The 24547-nt window shown below is 41.7% G+C and overlaps 1 protein-coding gene across 4 annotated transcripts in view; it reads left to right on the top strand.

Moving 5' to 3' along the window:
• The first annotated feature begins 7994 nt into the window (after positions 1-7994).
• The window catches only part of cdon (cell adhesion associated, oncogene regulated), a 104463-nt gene continuing 87910 nt past the window's right edge, over positions 7995-24547 (top strand). For 2 of the 4 annotated variants that reach the window (XM_043676883.1, XM_043676882.1), the window contains exon 1: positions 7996-8220. The gene's annotated coding sequence lies outside the window, so the exon portion shown is untranslated. Of the gene's footprint in view, positions 8221-24547 lie in introns of all 4 variants that reach the window. The other 2 variants (XM_043676880.1, XM_043676884.1) reach the window with 2 other exon arrangements.

Below are 24547 nucleotides of genomic sequence, written 5' to 3'. Positions count from 1 at the left end.
ACAAGTATAAAAAAAAAGTTTTAAGAACGTAGGAAAGCTTTGCCTGCAGCCATGTCAGTTTTGGATTTTATTTTTGCTTACTTTGATTTCATTGGGTGTGAGCTTATTTTAATTGGCTGTCTGCTGAGCTTTTAGTAAAGCTCATTCAGACGGCAAAAGCTACATGGAAAGGCATTCCCAGGAATGTGGACCATTTGCTTTAAGACCCAGTAATCATTGGCCACTGGTTTAGCAGCAGGGCTTGTAGGTAGTCATTATTGAGGCCTAGGTACTACCTAATCCAAAAGCGTAGTAAATGGTATTGTGGAGTGTTTCCAAGGCCCCAGCTGGGTCTTTAGTTGGTTCTGTCAACAGGATAGACCCTCCCTCTAGGGTGAACAGAAAGCACCATGCTGGGTGCAACAGTTCCTGTCCGCTAGCCAGAGGAACAACGTCCTCCCCCAGACTCTGTGACTCTTTCCACTCCTCCTCCCTGTCTGACTGCTTCAAGGAAAAATGCAATCAGTTTGGGGAGTGGGGGGTGCCTGGCAAGAGAATCTTCTGGTCTAAGGAAATGAGCGAACAGATTTTAATCACTTGCAATGTGTGAAACACTTTTGGATGTTGTGTGTTGTTTTATCGAGACAGAAAACAGAAATACAGCCACAAAAATTAACTGGAAAAACAAGGTTAAAGGAGAAACTTAAATAAACTAGAGTTGAGATGTGTGTGGAGCTGATTTTTGATTAAATATTTTCAGGGTGTTTTTCTTCTTCCTTCTAATCTTGGCACTCACTAGATGTTCTCAGTATGAAAGCAAGATTAATTACAAACCCATAGATATACAGGGAGCTCTGCTTTCTCTCAGATGGTGAGACACAGGGAAGCAGGTTACATTCTTTCACCAAAGATGGTGGGGAACTCTCAGGGAGTCTGTTTCGACAGCCACCTCAGTTCCCTTTCCAACAGTAGATGGAGTATATCGTTGTTTTACTTTATCCATAAATTAACTGTTCATTGTCAGGGGACTGCAGGATCTGGAGATAATACAGGGGTTTATGCACTTTCATTGGAATGCTCGCTGCTTAAACAAAAATGTGCCTGACAAAGGAAGAAGCAGAACTAGGTTTGTTCACAATCCCCTGTGCAGTTTTCTCACTTTTTCTTCTGCATGTTCAGCACTTCCCAAGTGGAAATTGATTTTGTGATTTGACACATGACATACCTCTGTGGCTATCATTCTCTGGGACTTGAATCTAGATCTTCTGGCCCATAGAGAGAAACACTACCACTTCACCACAAGAGCGCTTTCACAGAATGCTAGAAATCATAAATATCTATTTGTGAGCTTTCTTTTTTAATCAACTTGTTCAGAAGTGTTATGACACATCTCTACCTCCCATGGAACTTAAACCCAGATCATGTGGCCTACAGGAAGGGACATTACTACTGCACCATAAGCCCTATAATCTGGCTCCTATCCTTGTGCCTAACCTCTCCCCAGTTAATGCTAATCACAACAAGAACACATATCAATACAATCTCAGCTAGCGTTTGCAACATTAGCAGGCCAAAAGCTTCTACATGAGCTGTAACCTGTGACACAACATCGAATGGTTCAATCACACAAGACGACCATTTGGCCAGTCATGTGCTCACTGGCTCCATGCAACAGCAACTCACCCAGTCCCAGAGTTTCACCATTCTGTATAACCTGTCACCCCTTGCGTAGGATCTGAGTTATACAAATCTTACGGCAAGCCACTAAGTACAAATAAAAATCATAGAGTACACCATCCAAAGCCTCCATCACTTAAGTCATTTTAGCATTTCTCTCATTCAGACTGCTGGACAGTAAATTCAGTGTAGGGCAGCTATTCCACATGGTGAGGATTAAAGACAAGATATCAGCAAATTAAACACAGGGAGTTGAGGCACTGACGCTCCTTCCCCAATCTTCACTATTGAAAAGTTATGTGTAAAAGGACATTGCTACCTGAAGCCTGCAAGCAGGCCTCATGTCTGTATCTCTTCCTCAGGGACAGCAGCAGAGTTAGCAGCATTCAAGACTAGCTGGAGTTTACCTCCTCTCTTCCAGACTCACTTTTATTTTGCTAACTCAGTTTCCGGGAGAAATGCAGAGATCAAGCTTTGTTCCCAGTAAAACAGAGCCTGACTAATTCTTTTCAATATAATTTGGGCAAGTCATCTTTAGCTGAAAGCTAATATTGAATTAAACTGGAATGTACAATGGCTTGTCCAATATCAATATATGATTTAACTTCATTACTTCACAAATGGGGCGTTTTCCTTATTGTGGGATATAGGTAAAGTAGTGTTACTTCTGCAATCACAATTACTTATACAAGGTAAATGAACTCACACCAGTGTATGATTGTTTCAGCCAAGAGCTGAGTCAACAAGAATGAAAACTATGTAAAGGAAATACATAATTGTTTTTGTATTAGCTAAAATGTGCATGCAAGAATGAAATGTGCCTGCAAACAATGGTAGATGTTACAGACAAAAGATAAGGTGCTGTGAGGGGAGGGGGTTAAGCTAGATACGCCTGTACAAAGAGTAGTTATAAGCATCTATTTCCCGCTTCTGCAAAAACAAGAACAAACCACAATCAAGAAGTCATGAGGTCATAAGATCATGACAACTAAGGGAAACAGATGGTAGTGAAGGAGGGTATACCTAACAATGGACCACAGCAGGATGTGGTAAAAACAATGACTGCAGATGCTGGAAACCAGATTCTGGATTAGTGGTGCTGGAAGAGCACAGCAGTTCAGGCAGCATCCGAGGAGCAGCAAAATCGACGTTTCGGGCAAAAGCCCTCAAGTCATGGGGACAGTCAGGATGTGGTCAAACGGCTTTGTGAGGCCAGAAATAAGCATTTTAAGACGAGGCCGGATAAGGCAAGAGATGAACAAGAGTAATGGGCGCCGGTCTTAGGGAAGTGGGAGATGTAAACAGGGGAGGAGCAATGGGATGAAAGAATAGGAACCAAATTACATAAATGTTGTGTACTAGTTGAATTCAGTGTGCGTGTGTGTCCTTGCCTTGTGGACAGTGGATACCACACCCTCTTGCAAGAGTGAAATAAATGATACTACTGATTCAGATCTTGTCTAGGATTGAAATTATTGAAGTGAGTGAGCTTCGTTTCTCACATTATCGTACTGTTTCTCCTGGAATTGTTGACCAGAAAACGTGTCGGTTTCTTGGTTTATTCTCCACCCCTCCCCTCCCCCCGCTCCAATTATCCAGGGACTCACCGTAGAATGATCATTCAGGCCATATACTGACAAACATCCCAATCAATTGTCTTTCGTACAAGCACAGCTCTTTAAATGTTATAATTTTCACTATCATAATAGTTTCACATGCAAAATAGTATCCCTATGTACTTCAGATAAGTTGTGCATCATAAGGGGGCATTGGGATGGACTAGAGGTGTAGAGTGGCTTAAAGAAGGAGAGGTAGAGAGGTGGCGAAGGAGAGAATTCCATAGCTTCGGGTCTTGGCAGCTGAAGACATGGAAGAGAGTGAGGATTGCAGATTCTGGAGATCAGAGTCGAAGAACATGGTGCTGGTAAAGTACAGCCGGCCAGGCAGCATCCGAGAAGCAGGAGAGTCGACATTTCGAGCATAAGACCTTCATCTCAGTGAGTGTCCCTCTTACTGCACCCCTAGGTCATCTCCTCCAGCTGAAGACATAGGTCATGGAGTGGTTAAAATCAAACGGGTGCAGCAAGCCAGTCTTGGAGAAGTGCAGATAACTTGGGAACTCAGCGTGCTGTAGGGCTGGAGGAGATTGGAGATAGGGAGCAGCAAACTCATGGACTTGTCACCATCCTGGGAGTTTCAGCAATTTGACAGTTAAGAAGTACTGCCGGTGCTGTCATGAATACATGATGATGAGTAACCTCTATTAAACAAGGGATGTGACATCACGGCAATATCATCAAAATGTGACAATGATAAACACAAGGAGATGTTCGGTCAAATGACCAAACGTTTGGTGAAGGAGAAATAATTGAGTATCATAAAAGGGTAAAGTGTGGTAGAAGCAGAGAGGTATAGGGTGGGAATTCCAAAGCTTGGGCCAAGATAACTGAAGATATAACCAGCAAATGCCAAGCAATTATGGTTAGAAATACACAAAAGGGCCAGATATCTTTTGAAGGCTATGAAGCTGGAGATTATAGAGATGGGTGAAAATACGACCAAGAGAACAAGGGTTTCATATCTAATTCTTTTGCTCTATTTTATTTAACTTGATTAACCTTTTGGGTAATGCACTGGGACATTTTTCAACATGAAAAGCACTCCATGAAATTAAAACTCTTCCCTTAACAGGACACAAGATCAGATCCTTTCTGTCATTATGGGAATGATTAAAAGTATGCATATGTTTATATCATTTCAAGCAAAAGATCCTTTTCCTGTTCTCATTGGTCACATATATGCAACAACTAAATTTAAACACCAAATAATCTTGGCATTTAAGGTACCAAATACATGAATAATTTTCTTATTCTTTCATGGGATATCAGGATCATTGCCCATTCCAAATTGCCTGAGAAGATGGCAATAAAACTGTCTTCTTGAACTGCTGCAGTTCAGGTAGTGAAGGTACATCTGCAGTGAACTTGGAGAGGTAGTTACAGGATTTTGATGCAAAGTCAGTGAAGAAATGTAGATATTGTCTCAAGTCGAGAAGTGTGTGCCTCGGTGGGGAATGCTGTTCCTGTGTATCCTTTTTCTAATTAATGAGATGTGGTCATTGCTTATTCAGCCACCATTCAATGCCCATTTTGAATTGCTCTAAAGAAGGTGATGGTGAGGTAAACCCACAACACTGTTAGGATGGGAATTCTAGGATTTTCTATCAACAACACTACAGGAACAGCAATATATTTCCATGTCGGGATGGTACGTGATTCGGAGAGGAACTTACAGGTGGTGGTGTTCCCATATATCTGATGCCTTTGTCCTTCTATGCAATATAAGACATAGTGTGGACAGGGTGTTTAAAGATCATTGGTGAGTTACTGCAGTGTATCTTGTAGATGGTGCACACTGCTGACACTGTGCTCTAGTGTTGAAAGGTACTGAAGGGGTTGTCGATCAAGTCGGCTTCTTTGTTCTGGATGGTGTCAAGCATCTCAAGCAAACTGCATCCTTCCAGGCCAGTGGAGAGGATTTCATCACACTCCTGACCTGTGCCTTGTAGAATTATGTAAATTGTATCCATTCCTGTTCCCCCCTTTACAATGGTTCTTGGACTTCAGCACTTTTATGTACAACAAGATCACAAAGACATAGCACAACTTGTAAACTAAATCTCCTAATTCCCTAATACAAAACCTCTATTCTGGTCTAAACAACACAACACCTTGATTGGTTTGCCCAGTTTAAGTCTCTCTATAATTGAATTTGACTCCCATATTACATCACCAGGGTGTAGTAAAAGGAAAATTTCTATCTCAAAACCAGAGGCAAAACACAATTTCCTGCTCTTAAGTTTCTGTCCAAACCATTATGTACTCCCCCTGGATTTGATTGTTATCTGTGGGATACCTTAACTTTCAGCCCCAAAACTCCTCAGATTTAGCTGATAACTTACAATCCATTGTGGGCTGGTCCTTCTAGTGAGAACTGTAGGTTCACAAGCTAGCTTTACCAGTATTGACCCACCTTCATTACTGCAGACCCCTCTCAACAATACCACTAGGATTTGGCTGGAACATTTATAATCTCCAACATGGCTAGTCAGCCCAGCATTGACAGTAGGCCTGAGTCAGACTGGTTTTGAACCTTCTTCCAAATGCAGCTTCAGTTCCACGTCTTTTTATAATGACTCATATTAAACATAACACAACCACATTAAATCCTTTCCTGTTGTTCAGGATGTCTTAGAGCTAACCATCCTTGATGTACATAACAACCACCTGACGAAGGAGCAGTGCTCCGAAAGCTAATGCTTCTAAATAAACTGTTGGAGTATAACCTGGTGTTGTTTGATTTTTAACTTCCTTGATGTATATCACGCAGTTCAACCAGGTATGATCAGTTAAACAATGCAGTCCTTTTCCATGAACAAACTTCTAGACAATGTGATCAGTTCGCAGTGGTTCTAAGTAGCTCTCCTGCTGTTTGGAGATGATGTGGCCACAGACCCTAGCCCTGAGGCAGAGAGAGGTTCAATTTATCAATTCCCTCTTCAATGGGAATTCATAGAACAATGGCCAGGTTCCAGTACTGTTATGTTAGGTGATCAAGCTCTTGACTGCAAAAGGCAATGGCAGGTAACAGCATTTCCCTGCATTATTGTCCCATGATCGCAGTCAGGACATGTTGAATCCCTCATGCTGAGTGAGCCACTGTCTGAATGTAACCTCTGTGTATTGTTCTGAGGGTTGGTTTTATTTGTAGCACTATATGCTTGAGTTTTGAAGTTTTTTTCATATCTTATAGAGTCCAGTTGGAGGGTTTCAATCCTATATCGAGTGGACGAGCATTGAGGAAATAGAAGGCAAGTTATTCACCAAAGCATGTTTAGCCTCTGACCTGTCCTTGTAGCCATGGTACTTAAAGTACATGGCCTCTTCAGTTTCTACTCAGTGGTAGCCACTAGGATGTTATAGACCAACAGGTTTATTTGAAAGCACTAGCTTTTGGAGCGCTGCTCCTTCATCAGATGGTTGTGAAGAATGTGATTATTGTCCACAACCACCTGATGAATGAGCAGCGCTCCGAAAGCTAGTGCTTCCAAATAAACCTGTTGGGCCATAACCTGGTGTTGTGAGATTTTTAACTTTGTACACCCCAGTTCAACAGTGGCACCTCCAAATCACGACGAGGATGTTGATAGTGCAGATTCAATGATGGTTATGCAGTTCAACAGCAAGGAATAATGGTTCCATTCTGTATTGTTGGAAATGGTCATTGCCTAATGTTTGTATGGCACACACGTGACTTGCCACCTGTCAGCCCCAGCCTGGGTGTTGTCCAGATCTTATTGCAGATGGACTGTCAGTGGTTACACTAAGGCCCAGGGTGGAGGGCTATCAGAACATTGTCAGTCTCCTTCCCATACCACATGTATATCAGCCTTAAACATAAGCTCCCCCTTTTGTTTGAATCATTGTTTAATAATACCTTCTCCGCCCCTCACCTACCTACCATTCGCGGTGGGTTGGTACTTGGGCGGGGTCAGATGAAGTAGGCGGGGCTCTCTGGGGACGTGGGCGGGACCACGTGCGCAATGGGCGGGGATCACCGGTGGTTGGCTTGACGAGGGCGTGCGGTAGATTCCAAAATGTAGGCGGGGCCCATCATGCAGCTGACCTTGTCAGGCTATGGGCGGGGCTCCTCACGCCGTCAGCCCGACGGAGCTGTGGGCGGGACTCCCAGGGCAGTTGCGGTAAGGCAGCCGGGACTGTGGGCGGGGCTTCCCGAGTGGTGAGCTGAACTCTCACGTAGTTAGCCTGGCAGGGCTGTGGGCGGGGCTCTCGGGCGGTGGGCGTCGCTCCCAGGCGGTGGGCGGGGCTCCCACGCTGGGGGGCCTGGCGGGGCTGCAAGTGCGGGGCTTCTGCGCAATTAGCCGGGCGGGGCTCCCCATGCGTTTAGCCTGTCGGGGCTGTGGGCGGGGCTCCCTATGCGGTTAGCCTTCCGGACTGTGGGCGGGGCTCCCTATGCGGTTAACCTGGCGGGGCTGTGGGCGGGGCTCCCCATGCGGTTAGCCTGGCGGGGCTGTGGGCGGGGCTCCCTATGCGGTTAGCCTGGCGGGGCTGTGGGCGGGGCTCGGCTGGGTGTGGGCGGGGCTCCCAGTGCGGTTAGCCTTGCGGGTCTGTGGGCGGGGCTCCCTATTCGTTTAGCCTGGCGTGGCTGTGGGCGGGGCTCCCTATGCGGTTAGCCTGGCGGGGGCTGTGGGCGGGGCTCGGCTTGGAGTGGGCGGGGCTCCCCGTGCGGTTAGCCAGGCGGGGGCTGTGGGCGGCGCGCGCAGCCAGAGTGTGGTTGGTGAGTGCGAGCCGCGAGCTCCCTCAGTCCGGGCGAGAGAGTGAGGGAGGTCGGACAGGGCCGAGCCGCTCATTACTCGCCTTGTTGAAGCGGCGCAAGAGGGACCGATCCTTTCTGGTGATTTCCATGGAGCGGGTGTATCGCAGTCGGTGTCTCCGGGATGTGGAGTTACGCGGCGGTCTGTGTGGGCAGCAGCTGTGGTGAGAGGTAAAGAGACGGTTCGGGGGCTGGGGTTCTGGCCTCGGAGCTGGGTCTAAACGGCGGGGCCAGGAGAGGCCTCCTCTCGCCTGGCTTCACATCCAGCTTTTAGGCCACAGCTCGGGGAGGAGCTCGTAATAATATATCGTTTACTTTCCCCTTCTCTCCTTACCGTTGTCCGGGCTCTTTTTAAATAAGTGCCCGCTTTTCTGCCCCCCCGGGACTTCTCTCCTGATTCAGTTTGGAGCCCGAGGTTTTGTTTTGGATTCATCTGCTCGGGCGTCTTTGCCGAGCTAACAACAAAAGCCAGCTCCCAAATCCAGAGGGAGAGGAGGGATGACTGGCAAGAGTACAAGACTGCAGAGCTCAGACCACAGAGCAGGCTGCCTCAGTGTGTGTGTGTGTGTGAGAGAGAGAAAAACAAGGGGAGGGGAGGAGAGCCATGCAATTCAGCAGGAGAGGGAGAGAAAGAACCAGAAAAACACGGAGACAAAGGGGCTGATAGGGGAAAAAAAACAAGGGGCTGAAACACGAAAAAGAGACGGGGAAGCAGAAATGCATTTAAAAACTAATAGGAAATTTGAAGCAGGGAGAGGGGAGAACTGGATTCAGTCAAATGGGCTGTTGGGGGAAGGAGGGGAAGTCACAGGAGGGTTAGAGATGTCGAACTCAAGGGGAGAGTGTGAAACTTAGGGTGGGCAGTGCAAGACAGAGAGGCTGGCAGGCTGGAAAAACAATGCTGAGACTGGCATGGAACTGACAGGGCTAGAGGAAAACAAGACTATGACAGAAAGTGACATGTAGGGTTGTGGAGTGGGGGTTGTTTTGGGGGTGGGGGGGGTAAGAAAATGAAAAGAGATGGACAAAGGCAGCGAGCTGAGAGAACAGTTCAGGGACCCAGTCAGAATGTAAGGGTACTGTTGACAGAAATTAGCTAGATGGCATGCCAAACCTTGTCGGCAGCCTTTGGGAATGTAGGCGCAACCCAGGCTCCAAGCATTTGAGGGATGGTTGTAAAGAGCTATCGTGGGATTAGGTTACAGCCTGATAAAAGCACTCCATCTTCAGCCTCTCTATTAAAAAGCTTCTTGGAGCAATGTTCCTTTTGCTGCAGCCTGAGTTGACCAGATACTGTAGTTAGTTTTACTTTAGCTGTGTTTGTGTTGAGGGAGAACTAAAGAATTTTTCTTTAGCTGTGTTCTTGGAGCATCGTTTTACTGGGGAGGAGAGGAGAATCGTAACTTTGCTAAAACTGTTTAATCAATGTCTTCAATAATTTCAAGAAATGATTTTTTCTGTGTGAAAGGTTCCAGAGTTGTAACTGTAAAGAATTGTGTGGAATATCTGATAATTGAATATCACAGTTAAACCAATTGGATGCAATGGACACCCTGATCTTGACTCTTGAATTTTTAAATTTGCAAATGGTTTTGAAGATGCAATTTTATTTAAACTGTTAAACTCCCCTAAAATATGAGTATCCGGACTCTTGCTCTTCTGTCTGTGACCCTAAAATTCAACTAACTCCCAAAACCCAACGAGAAATATGTGTATTGTATTCTGATTTTTGGGGACCTAAAGGTTTGCAAGCATTTTTAATTTTTTTAGAACCTACTATAATGTTCCTGATCTTGGAACATGTATGAATAAATGAAGAATATGGCACGTTTATGCACCTGCAGACATACTTTGCAAAGGTGCAAGCTTTGCTAGCTCTGTTGTAAGATTATCTTTTACTCTGCCAGCCTATTAATCTTGGGTATGTTTTAGGCGTGCTATTTTGTACAAATTGTGAGTGGTTATAGCTTAGGTTGATCTACTGCACTCATGTTGGCTGCACAGTCTTTAAGGTTATATGGTGCACTGGAGTTCCCAGCAGATAAAGGATTGGACATGTTTTACACTTGTGTTTGTAGAGAAGTCTTGATCATGTTTTAATTGTGCATTAGAATTTGGTGAAATGAAAATTCACTAGTGGCTCATATATTCAGCACAGAATTTTATCTGCTCTGGTAAGGTGGACAACGGAATAAGTCAGATATCTAAGCAGATGCTTGCTTGAAATCTGCAAATGAAATTTTTCTAATTTTTGAATTAGTTTGTTTACTTTTGGGATTTAAGTGCACTGTTACTTTTTTTTGTGAATCTGCATTTCTTTGGTCTGAATTTTTAAAATGCCAGATAACATCTGCAAAATCCCTATGCATTCACCTTTGGGGTTGTGAGAATGCTGCTGCTGTGTGTAGCACTAGCTGCAAAATGCTCCAACTTGATAGTGCTGAGCGCAAACCCATTGATGAATCTATAAACATTTTGTACTAACCTTGATTGTGGTGCTTAAACTTAGTTTTCATTTAGTTTACTCCCCCTGGAGAAAGTGAGGACTGCAGATGCTGGAGATCAGAGCTGAAAATGTGTTGCTGGAAAAGCGCAGCAGGTCAGGCAGCATCCAGGGAACAGGAGAATCGACGTTTCGGGCATAAGCTTTTCCAGCAACACATTTTTAGCTTTACTCCCCCTGAAAAACTGTCCTTGATATTTGGGTCAGATGTGGACCTCTATAATTACTGCCCTGAAGTTGATCTTTTTTCACAGATGTGAGTGTTTGGGGAAAATTGTTTTATGTTTTCATATTTTCTATTACTCCACATAGCTTTGTTCCTTTTTTAAATAAAATTGCTGCTATTTCTAGTTACGAATACATGGGTGGGGAAAATCAGAAGACTTTGTTATTTTTGCTAAAGACATTTTTTTTTAAAGTTTATCAAAATCTTCCAAGCCTGATTCTTTTTTTTTCTCCACAGACAGGAATAATGTTTACTGTACAATTCTCCTTTGCATTCTTTGAAATCGTTTTTTTCATTTTCCATTTGTCAATGAGACGACTTTTCAAGTGTTGAAAAACAAAATGGTTATTTGAGATGCCCACAGAGCTTTACATTGATGGAACAGATAAAAATAACTTTGACGAGTTCAATTCTTGACTTGAGTCGAGTGTTTCACTGTTTTGTATTTATTGGAATAATTGGTTGGTAGTACAGTTTAATATAAGTTATAATATGAGTAATAGTATTGGTCTCGTTCCATTTGTTTCAACAACTAGCAAACCATATCAAGCACCACGTCTCTTTGCTGTTTGTAGTGGGCAGTTTGTAGTAAACTGAAAAAACCTTAGTTGTGTGATTGTTCTTCCAAATGTGGGCTGTGACTGGAAGGAGCTTTTTGGGCTGTATGATAGTAGGCTGAAGTAGTAGTTGGAGTAATTTGAGATCGCAAACTTTTAAATTGTAATAGCTTTAGGTGTGTTATTTCCTCTAAGTGTATTAGTATCAGTGCATTAGCAACACAAAGGAGGCAAAATCAGTTAAAAGGATTGACAGTGTCACATTAGCTTCCTGAGAAAATAACCTGGTAAAGAGATGGGATTGGTCCATGAGAAGAACTGTTCTGCTTAAGAGTGTCCTGTGATTCTTCTGTTGTTAGGCCCTATTCAGTCACGATATCCTCACTGTTTGGCTTTTATTGTAAGGAAATAGGAGTACAGGAATTCTTGCTACACTGTACGTGGCTTTGGTGAGACCACATCTGGAATACTGTCTACAGTTTAAGTAAGAATATCTTTACCTTAGAGCGGATACAGCAAGGGTTCCCTAATTGATCCCTGTTATGAGAGAGTTGTCTAATGGTAACGGGAGAGTGGGTTTCTTGTGAACTTAAATTCCAGGTTAATATGCGGTTTACACAAGTTGGATTTGATGACCTCCTGCAGCTGAACAGACAAGAGATGTTGGATGCCTGCTGGTTTTTAGGTATCGACATCCTATTCTAGCAACTCCACTTCTATGTGCCAGTCTATTCCTTTGGTTTATCTTTTACAATGTGGTAATTAGGATGATGTGTTTAGCAAATATTTACAGCTGCTGCTGTCATAACTATAGGGCAGCACACCTGGCTAGTAAAAGAAAGTGTAAAAAAAAGTTGTGTTTAGTAGAAATTTTGAAACAAAATCATTTAAAAAAAAAATAATAGTGGGAGGCAGGTCAATTTGTTTACAGGAAATTATTCTTTGTTATGAATGTTCTTACTAGCTAGGCCTTTTGGCCAGGATTTATATTTATTTGCACCTTGGTGGTTGTGCATCATGTTAAACTGTTACATCTCAACAACTTAATTTCGTCAATCAAATTTTGATGAAGATTGCCACTACAAAGGAATCTGTGACTGTGGAGCAGGGAATTTTGAGTCAGTTGATTGGAGACTCGAGATAGGAAGAGATCTTTAAAAAAACTGGGCAGTATCTGGGCCGGACAGTGCAACGAGAATTAAACTTTCAAGTTTAAAGATGCAGCCTCATCTGAGTATTTCTGACATTTTTATTTAATTGTAAATTTATAGCATCTGCAGAATCTTGCTTTCAAATAGGGGAAAATGAGCTTGGTGAGCTGGTTGATGGCTGACTGTGGAGTAGGGACTGTTGCTGTATTGGGCTAAGTTCAGTAGTACTTAGTATGCCTTCTTTGCACACCAGCAAAAGCAAAGTAATGTTTCCAGGCTTTTCTCAACTGATGGATTGCACAGTATGTTTTGTACTGGAAATCGTTATTCATCTGGTAACAGTGATACATTGTTACTCAAAAGTAATCCGGGAAAAAGAGTTTGACAGTTTAAGAATTTGAGTTTAGTTCAAAATAGCATTTGGAAATAAGAATCTAGGATCACTAAAAATACCATGACGATAGTAGATTATAATTAAAAGTCAAATTGTTTCATGAATACTGTCCAGAGAAATAAATGTATTGACCTGTTCTAGTCAGGCCTCTGTGACTCCAGGCTCGCACCAGTTCTCAGCAGTCATTGAGGCAGCTCGTTCCATACCCGTACCACCCTCTGTGTGAAAATGTTGCCCCATAGGTCTCTTTTATATCTTTCTGCTCTCACCCTAAACCTATGCCCTCTAGTACTGGACTCCCTGACTCCAGGGAAAGACTGCCTATTTACCCTATCCATGCCCCTCATAATTTTGTAAATCTCTATAACGTCTCCTGGATTATTATCAGAAGGTACACAGTCAGTTGTATTAATTTTTTTTTACAGAATAATCAACACTGGTGGACCATAAATGCCTGCCTTTCCGGAGGCAACCACATTCTGAGAATGAATAACATTTCTCTTGGTAGCTGGATTTGGCGAATCCAACTTTTAACTTCTGTCAGTTATGAGTGTATTGTATATTGGGAGCTGGCAAGGGCTTGGATGTGAAAACAGATAGGGTTTGTTAGCATTAAAGTTACAAATCTTCCCTGGAAGACAGGTATGATTTTTACAGTAAATTAGTTGGTCTACTGTGCCAGTTTAAGGAGTCACATGGACCATTCAGGAATCCACAGCTTTCCCAGAGGAAGTCAAAAATTATAATCCTTGTAATGTTTCTTTTCATGAAGGAATTAGTTGACGAAGGTAATTTTTTAAAATCCCACGAACAGTTAAAGAGAAATTGCTTTATTGAAAATATCCATATGTCACTTTACAATGGAAGGGAACAACTTCTTTAAAGTTTCTTAATAATCCTTTTGGGCTTCACAAAATTATTTTTAAACAAGAACTTTGAATGTTTTTACCACCTTCTGATACTATGAATTCTAGATCCGAACAATTCTGCATCAAAAGTATGATTTTCCTCATATTGTCATTGCCTTTTATGCCAGCCCCCTTAAATTGGTGCCTCATTGAGATCTTTCTACTATTGGCAACAGTTTTTACCTTCTGATTTTGAACCCCTCTACCAAATCTTGTCCAACATTCTCTTCCAAGGAAGGAAGTGCCAGTTACTCCAGTCTGTTCATATCATTAATTCCCCATCCCAGAATCGTTTTTTGTAGCCTTCACATTGTCCTAAAGTATGAACATCTTCAATTGGACCCACCACTCAGGGTGAGGCTGAATCAGTGCTTTATGTAGGTTTGCCATAATTCCCTTTTGTACTCTAGTCCCTCCTGATTTTATTGACCACATTCTCAATCTATTTTACCATCTTCAGTGATTTGTTTGCATCTGCATACAGGTCCCATTGCTCATGCTTCTGCTTTTAGAAATATTCTTTTTATTTTAAAGTGTTCACCCCAACCCACCCCTCACCCATTCTTCCTTATCAATACTGTGTATAGTTGTTCAGACTAGGTATCCAGACCTAGTAAACAAGATGAAACTTTTGGCACTTCCAGTCTGAGTTTAATTCATGTTAATGAATGAGTCTAGTGTGTTAACCCACTGTTGCACCCAGGAAATAATATCTGTAATGAGAGCTGCAGAATAAAATGTAATTAGAATGATAGTGCAACATTGAGGTTCTCTACAGAAGGTCCATGACAAGACATTAGGTACATTTTTCACATTAGTTCAGCCTTCTCTGTAGTAATAGTCCTAACTTCTGTATTTCACTCCTTTTGAAGACCTGGTAATGCTCTGTTGTAAATAATCTCCAGAAGCCAGTAACATGATACTATTCTGTTGAAGGGCTGTTGTCACTGGGATTATTTGTGCTGTCTGTTTGCCATGGATACCATGTTTGCATTAAACTTAAATCTTAAATATGGGAATTTAGAATACATAGAAAATAATCAATTAAGAGGTAGCATGTATTACAGATCCATCGAGAGTTACAGGACAGAGGAAAAATAAAGTAGTGAGTAAACTATCAAACAACAGTTGTGGTCTGGGGTTACCTACTGTTTCTGGAAACTAAGATAATCCTTTCCACCTGCTTTGGAATCGCACACATTCCGTTTCTGAAGTCCTGTTTGCAGGTTTCTGCAATTAGAACATGCACCTATTATGTCATCAGAGTGCATGGAAACCTGTGAAGGAAGGACTGTAGAAGATGTCACAGTGGATTGATAACTTTGACAGGGAGGAAAAAGTGAGGGGTTCTCTGTCTGTAATCGACACAAAATCAAATTGCTAGAAAAACCCAGCAGGTCTGGCAGCATCTGTGGAGAGAAAGCAGAATTGCTGTTTTGGAGTGACCATGCTTCAGAACTGATTGTAGCTGTGAAAAGGATGGCAGTTTCCTAAATGAGGGGTTGGGGGAGCAATCAACAAGCTTTCCGTTGTACTTATGATGTCCTTAGAGGAGATGAGGTGTATCTTGTTTCTGGGCATATTAAATTACCTAGCCGCAATAAGAGGAAAATCCGATGATCTGATCTGACAGCCTGCAAGACTTTTCTTCATCCATTTCAGTTAGTAGGTGGAGAATTGTATCCAAATATAGTTTGTCCAATGTGATTTTGTGTGGTTGAAACAATAAGCAGAAGAGATCTTCATTGCTGTTGTGTTGAGCTGGATTTGAAACCAAGATCAACTTTCTGATCTCATGGAATAATCACACTGTTCTAATCTGTGTAATTGTTGCTGACTGATTCTAGTACAGCACTATATAAGTAGGAATTGTAATGGATTATTATTTGAAATCCGTGACTGTATGACAGGAATTGTTTAAAAACTTGGGTTAGTTATAGCTGTGTTAAGTTCATTTGTTAAAATGAGTGATTATTTTGAAGATTGATTTGCTTCACATTTTAATTGGAGTGCGGTGGCAATTGGGGCAGCCTGATAGATCCGTGGTTAGCACTGCTGCCTCACAGCGCCAGGGACGTGGGTTCAAATCCAGTCTCTGGTAACTGTGCAAACTCCATTCTCCCTGGGTCTGCATGAGTTTCTACTGGGTGCTTTGACTTCCTCCCTCAGTCCAACGATGTGCAAGTTGGTGAATTGCCATGCTAAATTGTCTATAGAGTGTTCAGTGATGTGTGGGTTAGTTCCATTAGTCAGGGGTAAATGTAAGAGAATGGGTCTGGGTGGGTTACTCTTTGGAGGGTTGGTGTGGACTTGTTGGGCCAAAGGGCCTGTTTTCACACTGTAGGGATTCTATAATTATTCAAGTGTTATGTTTTTAAGAGATCTTTGTTTTCCTCTGCCATGTTCACAGTCCAAAACCATTGATTGAAGCAACTAATATTTTGAAAGCATTTGTTCTTCAATTATTCTTTGATTAAGGTCTTTGCATTGGGAGCTTGGTTTGCTTAACAGAATGATCGGATCAAGAGGTGTTCCCTTACTGTAGGGTTCACCTATTCAAAGTGTGTTCTTACCCCCCACCCCCAGTTAAACTGGAATAACATTGACGCTGGCTGGTTAGGCTCAGTCATGCGAGTCAACGCAAGTACCTTCAGTTTTGACACTAATTGGTACTAATTTGATTGCCTTTCACAGAATCCTGTGGAACACCAGTAGCCAATAGAAACTTATGGGATAACCTCCAGTAATTATGATCATGTATTTATGTAATAAGCTAAAGCTTCTAATTCATGGCTTTTCTGTGGCTAGGATTTTGAACCCTTCAGAATTGCACTGGCATTTCCAGGAATAACTTTTTCTGATCCCTGCTGGCATTCTTAAGATACTCCTTAAAGAAGTAATATAGGTCAATCTAGATTGGTAACAATATTACCAGTGGCCATAAAAGCTAGGTAAAGAATGCATGTCACAAAGCTGTGTCGTTAGTCTGCACAACCTCTTCTGGAAGTATTTTACTTGTCTGTCATCAAGATAGCAGCATCACCAGGCCTGTGAGTTTTGAAAGAAGGCTGCATGTTTTTCACAGTTCAGGTGGCAATAATTAGTGTAATTCTTTCGCGTTTGGACTTTCAATGGGAGACTTCGACCACTGGTCATGTTTATTGCACGTGCATCAACTACTGTTCCCTGATATCTGTCTAACTGGCTATGGCTCACTACTGAGGTGTTCTATCACGCAGAATTTAAAAAGTTCACAGACCTGGTGGCCAATTCTGTAGACGTTTTGCAGCTAATATGCATAGCTAATATGTCTAAAGATGTGGCGGTTAGATGGATTGGCGTGCTAAATTATCCATAGTGTCCAGGGATGTGTAGGCTAGGTGGATTAGCTATGGGAAATGCAGGATTACAGGGATAGGATAGGGGGAATGGGTCTTCAGGGAGGTGGTGGGGCCTCAATGGGCCAAATGGTCTGCTTCCACAGTCCAGGGATTCTATGATTCTAAGATGGCATGAGTAAAATTTGATTGTAATTATCCCTCTTGTGTAAACCCATATTTTACAGAATAGAAACTTGAGTTGTTCTGCCATCTGACTATATTATTTTTCCCCAATTGTTCTCACTCTATACCAAGGGTAACCCGATCAGATATTCCCAAATTATTTTGTTGGCTTCTGCTTGGTTGAGTCAAACAGTAGGGACATTGTGATTGGCTTGAGTGATTTGTTTTTGGTTATGAAGAGGATTTTCGCTTGAGGTTTTTTTCCTGATCACATACAAAGCCGTTCTTGGAAATGCGCAGGCGTGGTCATCAGGCTAGAACAAGCTTATTGATGTTTGCTGTTTAAGTCAATGTGGAACTACCATTGGCAAAATGTCAACAGCTTTGGTAGAAGTGAGGAGACCATTTGGAAGAAAAGTAGAATTCTAAGGGAAAAAAACCTTAAAAGTCAGACCAGTAACGTCACAAATAGCCATAATAGAGCCCTATGAACAGATAGTTTAGTCAGTGATTTTCAGGGAGCTCCTGGAAAGTGAATGAAATACTGTACAAAAAACATCTCTTGCAAAAAGAAACGGAACAATTCCAAGAATACGTAATACATTTAAGAAATAATTGATTACATACCACTTTAGGTTTTTTAAAGTTCTGGATTTTTTATTTGACATTACCAAAAGGAACTATAACTTGATGAACAAGAATAACAAAATGATAGCGCATCTGTATTTTCTCAATATGCATGTGGCATCAATGGATCTGTAGATCATTGAATGTCACAATAACAAACATGCACCTTGTGCAAATCAAAACACCATGCTCAATATGTTAAGAGATACAGACTCCTTTGATTTGCATTGAGCAAATCAATGGGGCTTTGGTATGAGTGTTGTAAATATTTGTGCCTTGGCATCACTTGATGCTTTCTCGACTATTGTTTTTTTTATCCTTCCAAAATTCCAAATGTGAGCTATATAACAGGGGGGTGAGCCTGTCATTGCTGATGAGCAATTTCGGGTGATGAGCTGAAAATAGCAAGATCTATATTGAAATCTACCTATCTATAAGTTTAACTATAATGAAATTATAGTATAACTGTTTCTCTTCGTCCATTCTCTAAAGGATGAATTCTGATTTGGCTAGATCATCCTCAACATCAGATTCTAATGGAGGTTTTAAGAAACCAGACTTGGGGTCTGAGTTCTGGAAGCCATTGGAGTATTTATTGGGTAATACTATGTTGTTGAAACGCAAGTTGTCTTGAGTCACAAACTTAAGAATTGAACAATTGATATTAGGAAATGCCAAGCAGAGGCTAGGGATTCTGTGGTGAATAACTTCCTTTCTTCACAATGCCCTGTCCACAATCTGCAAGATATAAGACAAGAAAGTGATGGAATGCACTTCACCAGCCTAAATGAGAGCAGCTCCAACAACATTAAAGCTTTACACCACTCAAAGCAAAGCAGCCAATTTAATTTGTACACCATCCACCACCTTAAACTTACACTTATCTTACTGCCGACATATAACGTTAGCACTGTGTGATATCTACAAAATTCGCAGCAAAAACTCATCAAGGCTCCTTTGCTAGTATATCTCAAACCCAGCAGAGCATGCCAACAGTTTCAACTTCCCCTTAAAGCTAAATGTCATCCTGATTTTGAACTATATTGCCATCTCTTTAAAGTAGTTGGATCAAAATCCTAGAACGCCCTTCTAATCACATTGTGGTTGTCCCTATGCACCAAGGACAGGAGCAATTCAAGAAGGCAGTTCACCATCTTTTTATCTAGGGTAGCTAGAGATGGCAATGATTGTGAGCCTAGCAAGCGATGCCCATATTCTGTAAACAAATTTTTAAGTATTTAACATTTAACTATTAATGTTTCTGCTCTTTTGGGTAACATCAAATATCACAAAACAGAATGAGGAAGGTGAGAGGACACTATGGCTTCAGAGGGTTATGGTTTAAGCAGCCTGTCACTTAATCAAAGTCTTTGGGTAGACAGCTGAGCCTGGAGGTGAGAAACTGTTTATTTTGAATTGCAAAGGTTTATAACAGGAAGTGCTGCTTTGTCAGCTGGCTTTGTGCGAAACTTCATCTTATTCAGTAGTTTTTTATTGGTTTGTGTCTGGTGTCTGATCCACTATCAGTGTTTAACCCTTCCACATCAGTGGCTCAGATCCAGAGGATCTCACAGCTACTACCAATCTCAATCCCTGGAAAGTATACTACTTTCACTCTGGTGCTTCACAGATTTGTTGGGGAACATGCATATACAGTACAACCTCGATTATTCGAACATCATTTCTCCAAATTTCGGATCATCCGAACAAGATCTCAAGGTCCCGTTAAAACGGCATTAGGCAGCTCACCATTCAGTTATCAGCTAAAAAGCATTATGGTGTACGATGCTGGATAGCCGAGGCATGTTTGATAACAGGCACTCAACTTACCGTTTGTTTACGATCAGATCAGTTATCCGAACAGAATACTCCCTCGATTATCTGAACGAGATAGGCGGGTTGTACTCTAGTGCATAGCATTTCATCACTTTGCTAAAACATGTCAAGAAATTTTCACAATAAATTAATTACACTTTGAAATACAGCGATTGTTGTGAACCTGAAGGAATTCTGTATATACAGCCTAATTTTATTTTAGCAGGCCCACCTTGGCTCTATTCCCTGGTTTCCTTTTTCATCGCTGCTTCCTCCATCTCTATATGGTTGCAGTGACGTTGCATTAACAGAAGACTTAGAGGCAGTGCAAAGGAGAAGGAAAAGGGAAGGAAGAGGAGAATGTGAAATGGGAATTGGAAGTGGGAGAAGTTATGGTTTATATGCAGTAGTCCCAGAGGACCTTAGGTCAGCTGTCTCCTATCCAGCCAACCGAACTGACCAGCTCATCTTCACAAGTATAAGAAATAGGAGCAGAAGTCGGCCACTTAACCCCCTTCCCTGCTAACCAATAAAGTCATGGGTGATCTGTTCAGGAGTTTAATGGCCTTCCACCACTTTTGACTCTGCTGAAGATGAAAACTCTATCTAACCCAGTCTTGAATATGATCTGTGACCTAGCCTCTACTGTTTGCTGGGAAACAGAACTCCAAAGATAACAGCCCACAGAGAAAAAAAATCCTCCTCAACTCTGTCTAAAATGGGAGACACCTTATTCTGAAACTGTGTCCTTCAGTTCTGGAATTCTTGAAGGGAAAATGTTCTCTCAGTATCCATCTTGTTGAGCACCCCGAGAATCTTATTTTTCATATGGTTATCTGTCAGTCTCCTAATCACTAATGAATATCAGCGCAAACTGCTCAACTTGTCTTTTAAGGCAACCTCTTTATCCTAGGAAGCAGCCTACTGAACTTTTCCTGAGTTGATTTCAATACAATTACATCTCCTCTTAACTCCAGATCTGTGCACAGCTCTCCAGATGGGATTTTAACTATAACAAGACTTCCCTACTTTTAGACTTCAACCCCTTTTATTAACGGTAAGCATTACATTTGCCCATCTGATTATTTGCTTACTTACAAGATAGCTATTCAAATGCCTGAGGATATCCAAAAACCTCTATACCATCACATGAACCACCTCTCTCCACATTTTTCTTTTTCTTCTCTTTTTCTCCCCCCCCCTCAAAAAAAAGTGGCCAACCTCATGTTTTCCTACATGATGGAAAATTTGGTGCAGTCTTACTCCAGTTTCAGGAGCACTGAATTGAATTGAATCATTTTATTCAGATGTATTGTCCAAACTGATGGATTTGAATTGTTATCTGGGTGACCTGTACATCTGGGCATGTCTGCAGTACCCTTACCGCTATTTTACATCTATACTGAACTGGACTCAAAGGAAAATGCCATTCTTCTAATAGGTGGTGTGTGGAATGTCTGGCAAAACCCATACTAATCAGTGGCACAGCCTTCTGATATTGAAGCCTAAGTATGTTGGACCCCTTAAGCCCATTGTCTAGGGGGTGGGGTTTCTTGATTTGTTTTTATTGTGGTAAGGGTTCTTTCAGCAAGACACGAACAAGCTCTTGTGGCCTCATGGAGACGACCACCTTTCATAATTGACACCCAGTGGATATGAGATAACAACAGGAAATCAGTATTCACCAAACAGAAATCTCTCACTAACAACTATGTTGGTGATGCCATCTTGTAATAACCTTTAGTCTTGCATTTCAATGTAGTGTGTAATCTGTTTGTTTTAACTGAGTTGGCACTTCAGTTAAGATAGCAGATAAAAGAATGTCATAAGAACATGTGCTTGCATTGGTGGCAGTAGTTTCTGAACATCAGGTGTTCTTTGTTTATAGTTCTGTGTCCCTGTTGTGCAGCTTTCCTCTGTTTCTGTAGATCAGCATTAATGTCAGATGTTTGAATTGCTAGGATCATTTGTGTTTGGTTTATTTGCTGATAAAAGGAATGGGACAGCTCATTTTAGTCTATGTTTAAGGTGAGATACAGTAATTTACCCAGAGAGCTTAACATTTTGTAATCAATGTCTTGAGCTAGTCCTGAAAAACGTGGAAAGGACTTTCTCTCTTGAGGGAAAATCTAGAACACTTCTTTCCTCAAAGGCTCATGGTTTTTGAAATGCTCAAAGGGCAGTGGAAGCAGTGATTGAATATTTTTAAGGCAGGCTATATCAGTTCTTGATAAGTGACCAGATGATTATTGTTGTGAATTGGTGGGAATGTGGAGACAGCAGGCTTGAGGAGCTGAGTGGACTACCACTCCTAGTTCGTGTATTTTTTGGAATGAGTGTCTCGCAACACTCATTTGGATAAAGAGTTTCAACTCCCTCTTTCAGGAAGTGGGATGTCATGTAACCTTAAATTGTAGGAAGACTAGAAACTGAAGTGAGATCAACAGAAACTAAAAACAGCTGCTCCCAGTTGGGCCAATCTAGTGATCACATGTCTCCCTTTACTGTGTCCCCATGAAGTGGCTTTCCTCTGCTTTTGTTATTTCAGCATTAATGTCCAAGATGTCAGAATTGCAAGGATTTTTTGTGTTTGATTTCTTAGCTGTCCCATCTCTCTTTTTCAGCATTCTTTGCTTCCCTATTCCTGTTAAGGGGATGCAGTTGATTTGCCCAAGTGTCTGTCCATGTAGTTGAGTAACTGACTGTTTGGAGTAGTTTGAAAGATACATGATTCATGAAGGTAAAATTAGCAATCATGCACTCCCAGTGTGGAATTTTGTGGAAACTGAGCACAAAAATAGTTCCAATGCTGGACTGTCAGTTTTTTACTATTGCAAAGTAAGGCTCAAAACAACAAATTGATGGCTGAGTAAATCCTACATAGTTAACTAATACATTAGCATGTTTATATTATGATTTGGAGGTGCTGGTGTTGGACTGGGGTGTACAAGTTAAAAATCACACAACACCAGGTTATAGTCCAACAGGTTTATGTGGAATCACTCGCTTTCGGAGCGCAGCTCCTTCATGAGGTGGTTGTGGAGTATAAGATCTTATATTCCTCAACCACCTGATGAAGGAGCAGCGCTGTAAAAGCTAGTGCTTCCACATAAACCTGTTGGACTATAACCTGGTGTTAGGTGATTTTTAACCATGTTTATGTTAACTTCTTTTTCTGAGGACCCTGTCATTCTTTGATACCTTTAACCAAGTAACTATTCTTCTTGTGTGCCCTGTACTGCAAAAGCTAGCAAGTGGTTTTAAAATTAATTCTGTAAGTATGTGCATGCTCTCCAGTAGAGAAATCAAGGTTGTAAGACCAGTTGTAGTACTGCCACTCTCCTGGTTGAGCTCAGCAGACAGCATAGGCTTGGGCAGTCGAAATTGCAAGTACATGGCTTGAGCTCAGGTGGGTTACATATATTGAACTTTTTGAGGTGACTTTCCAATTTCGCTCAGACCCTTGTGATACAGTGGTAATGTTCTCACCTCTGGAGTAGGAGGCATGGATTCAATTCATGCCTGCTCCAGAGATACATAATAACACCTGCACAGGTTAATTAGAAAATATCTAACCTTCCAGTTTTGTCCATTTTACATCAGGATTGGAAGAATCTTCTGACACAGCGGTAACATCCTTACCTCTGGGCCAGGCGGTTCAGGGTCAAGTTCCACATGCCCTTGTCGTTATCTGACAGATTGATTTAAATATATGTGCATCAGAACTGCATAATGGAATATTGTGCATGGAGAATAATGTATCCATTTCACAACCCACCCAAATTTTCATTTTTGCTAGATGAAATGTCAGGAGGCCTACAAATCTGGGAAGTTATCTGCTCTTAATTTAATCTTCAAGCATGCGCTGTTAGCATGAATTCTTCCATGGTGGGAGTGTAAAGGAAAAAGATTTCCAATGTTTTTCCTGTTTTGTTCAATTAAATGCTGTGGGCTGGATTTTTGGAAAGAGTTGTTGCCTCATGTATAAATCTAAAATTAGGACACTAATTAGAACCATTAGTTTAAACAATTTGAACCGCATGCAAGTAGTAGGAATGTATATTTAAAATTCTTAGTTTAATTGCACTTTAGTTTGCACCTATGCAGCTTTCAAAGATTAATACTAAAGACTAAAACATTCCCTGGGTCAAATTATATCTTAAGCTGTCTTTACCTCGGATTTATTTTAAAAGCTGTTAATCAACACCGAATTTACTGCATATTGTATAATCCTATTCCACGTATTTAGTACTCAATAGCAATTTTATATTTACTAAACTTGAGCCTTGTTTAAGGCTGCTTAACTAAATACTTGTGATAGAGGACTACTGCATGAAAAATAATTTTCATCCACTTTAGTGGGCGGCACGGTGGCACAGTGGTTAGCACTGCTGCCTCGCAGCGCCAGAGACCCGGGTTCAATTCCCGCCTCAGGCGACTGACTGTGTGGAGTTTGCACGTTCTCCCCGTGTCTGTGTGGGTTTCCTCCGGGTGCTCCGGTTTCCTCCCACAATCCAAAGATGTGCAGGTCAGGTGAATTGGCCTTGCTAAATTGCCCGTAGTATTAGATAAGGGGCAAATGTAGGAGTATGGGTGGGTTGCGCTTCGGCGGGTCGGTGTGGACTTGTTGGGCCGAAGGGCCTGTTTCCACACTGTAATCTAATCTAAATCTAAATCTTTATTATTTGAACCTGAATCATGTCATGGTTCATCATGTACCAGTGCAATATAATGGAGAACTGTGTGTGGTATATAGAAACAGAATAAATGGTGGAGCAACAAACTATCTACCAGCCAACTCCTATATTCCTACA

Source organism: Chiloscyllium plagiosum, chromosome 35 (assembly GCF_004010195.1).
Source record: "Chiloscyllium plagiosum isolate BGI_BamShark_2017 chromosome 35, ASM401019v2, whole genome shotgun sequence".
In the NCBI taxonomy this organism is placed as follows: Eukaryota; Metazoa; Chordata; class Chondrichthyes; order Orectolobiformes; family Hemiscylliidae; genus Chiloscyllium; species Chiloscyllium plagiosum.
Note: the sequence above shows the minus strand (reverse complement) of the source record. Positions and strands in the feature narration are given on the sequence as shown.